This window comes from Colobus angolensis, unplaced genomic scaffold (assembly GCF_000951035.1).
Source record: "Colobus angolensis palliatus isolate OR3802 unplaced genomic scaffold, Cang.pa_1.0 Scaffold194, whole genome shotgun sequence".
NCBI classification, from domain to species: Eukaryota; Metazoa; Chordata; class Mammalia; order Primates; family Cercopithecidae; genus Colobus; species Colobus angolensis.
In genome coordinates, this window is record NW_012115088.1 from 4,466,583 (window position 1) to 4,469,993 (window position 3,411).

Here is a 3,411-nt window from a genome sequence, read left to right on the forward strand (position 1 = left end):
AAAAAAAAAAAAAAAAAGTCTAAAATCAAGGTGTCAACAGGGCTGCACTCCCTCCAAAAGTTCAAATAGATGGACAATCTGTTCCTTTTTCCCTTTCAGCTACTGGTGGCTCCAGGCATTCCTTGGTTTGTGGCCAAATCACTCCAATCTCTGCCACTGTGGTCACCTTGCCTTCTCCTCTTTTCTGTACTCTGTGTGACTCTTATAAGGACACTTGTCATTGGATAATCTAAGATAATCTCATCTCAAGACAGTCAATTTAAGTACATCTGCAAAGACCTCTTTTCCAAATAACGTAATGTTCACAGCTATGGTAGATTAGGATATAAATATATCTTTTGAGGGGGGCTCATTCAACCCACTATAGTCTATCCTCAGACTTTCAAAAGTTCACATCTAACCTACTTGCAAAATACATTCACCCACCCCAAAATCCTCAAAAAATCTCAATCATTGCAGCATCAACACTAAGTCAAAAATCTCATCAGCTCAAAAGTTTCACATCATGGTATCTAAGTCAGTTATGAGTGAGACTCTGCGTATGAACCATCCTGTGGAAAAATTCTTCTCCATCTGTGGGCCTGTGAAATGGGAATACTACTTTAAGATGGAGCTTCAATCTTGTTACCCAGGCTGGAGTGCAATGGTGTGATCTCGGCTCACTGCAACCTCCATCTCCTGTGTTCAAGTGATTCTCCTGCCTCAGCTTCCCAAGTAGCTATATATATAAATCCTCTTTAATTGATGGACATCTGGGTTGTTTCTACTTTTTGGTTATTATAAATAATGCTGCTATGAACATTCATGTATAAGGTTTCTTTTGCGGCTATATATTTTCATTTCCTCGAGAATATAACTAAAAGTGGAATTGCTGGGTCATATGGCAACTATGTTTAACATTTTGAGGAACTGTCAAACTGTTTTCCAAAGTTGGTATATCATTTTGCAATACCACCAACAATGTATAAACATTCAAATTTTTCTACATCCTTGTAAGTACTTGTTAATGTCTGTCTTTTACTTTAGCCACCCAAGTAGGGATTAAGTGATATCTCAATGTGGTTTTGATTTGCATTTCCCTAATTACTAATACTATTGATCATCTACCTATTCATGTGCTTATTGGCCATTTGTATGTCTTCTGTGAAGAAATGTCTATTCAAATCCTTTGCTCATTTTTTTTTTTTTTAAAGGCAGGATCTCACTCTGTCACCCAGGCTGGAATGCAGTGGTGCAGTCATAACTCACTGCAGACTCTATCTCCTGGGCTCAAGTGATTCTCTCACCTCAGCCATCTGAGTAGCTGGGATTTCAGGCATGCACCACATGCCTGGCTAATTTTTTTGTTTTATGTAGAGATAGAGTTTTGCTTTAGTGCCTAGGCTGCTCTAGAACTCCTAGCTTCAAGCCATCCTTCTGTCTCATCCTCCCAGAGTGCTGGGATTGTAAACCTGAGCCACCACACCTGGCCTTTTGCCCATTTTTAATTGGATTTTTTAAATTGGGTTTTATTGTTGAATTATATATATGTATATATGTCTATATTCTTGATACAAGTTCCTTATCAAATATGATTTACAAATACTTTCTGATAATGTGAAACAGAATTGGAAGTTAATATAAACTCATGATTTCTTCCTGTTAACATATTTTGTAGTCCTGTTCATAGATAGAGCCTGACGATAATGAGACTCAAGTGGAAATGAACCCACTGTGATGGTTAATTTTATGTCAACTCGACTGGGTTAAGGGATATCCAGATAGCAGTAAAATTTTATTTCTCTTTGGGTCTATGAGGTGTTTCCAGAAAAGGTTAGCATTTAAATCAGTGGACTGAGGAAAGATGATCCACCCTCACCAAAGTGGGCATCATCCAATCCACTGAGAACCTGAATGGTACAAAAAGGCAGAGAAGGGCAAATTTACTGGCTCTTCTTGAGTTGAGACATCCATCTTATCCTTTCTTTGGACATTAGAGCTCCTGGTTTAGACTCTAGGACTCACACCAGACTCCTCCTCCCCCCAAATCTTAAGCCTTTGGCCTGAGACGGAGCCTTGCCATTGGCTCCCCTGGTTCTCAGACCTTCGGAGTCAGATTGAATTAAACCAGCAGCTTTCCTGGTTCTCCAGTTTGTAGATGGCAGATCATAAGACTTCTCAGCCTCCACAATTATATAAGCCATTTCCCATAATAAGTACACACACACACACACACACACACATCCTATTGGTTCTGTTTCTCTGGAAAACTCTAACACATCCACCTAGCACCCAGATCCTTTTCCAAAAACTTCCCCAAGACTCCTTGAAGAAACAGGGATTCCAAGTGTAGGTCAAGGAATGAACAAGATGGGTATATAATTTCAGAAAGCAAAGATGCTACTAAAGACTAATGGGAAAGTGTTAAGGTGACACATGCAAAGGATCAGACACCACTGGAAGCATATCCATGGCCAAATTTGGGACAGTACAAGAATTTTTCTTAAATTATAACTAGAGCTTATTATAAATACTGGATACATCAAATGCTGAGTCCGTAGTAACATTAAAGGAGGGAGAAAAAAGAGAACTCATTCGTCATTGGAGGTGACTGTTAAACTAACTCATCTTTCTAAAAATTAGTAATTAATGTGGAAAAAAATAAGTATTCACCCTATCTTTTCAAGAAAATCAACATTTCTTCCCCAATTGATGGTGGAAAGCTCTCTTTTACAGAAGAATGCCAGATAACAAACGTAGGAGGAATGAAACGATTGGAAATTCACTGTTTTCCAAACCCTAATAAAGACACTGATTCAAGCAAGGATCATCAGTGCATGCTAAGAAATATAAAGTGAAAATGTTTCTGCAACAGGATAGTCACAAGGTGCAAAAGTGTCACCCCACATATTCCTTGCTAACTGTAAAGGGAAAAATCTCTTTATAACAGTAAGACCTGATGATCATCACCTTAACCAGGTGATCAAAGTTAGTATGACTAGAAGTGAAACAACTTGGTATGAGGCAATATGAGATATACAACATGACCTATGAATGAGTTCTTGTGAAAAAACATTTAACCTAAGTCTAAACAAGCCATTCAACCTAACTACTATGTATTCAATTATAGAAGAGATATACACGCATCCATCAGGGTTCTAGAAGGAAACAGATTGCATGCTGAAATTACTATTCAAAAAAGTAGTAAAGGGGTACTTCTGCCTCTAGTCAAGATGGGACAGCAAAGACCAGATTTAGTCTCCTGCCTAAAGCAACCAAACAGTGGACAAAATACACAAAACAACAGTTTGCAAGATACTGAACATGAGGTAAAGACAGATAGTAATCCCTGAAAGACAGTATTCCAGTTTTGAATGTATTGTCTCTTGGCTCCATATTTGCCCTTCCTTGCCTAATCTACAAAAATGGTGA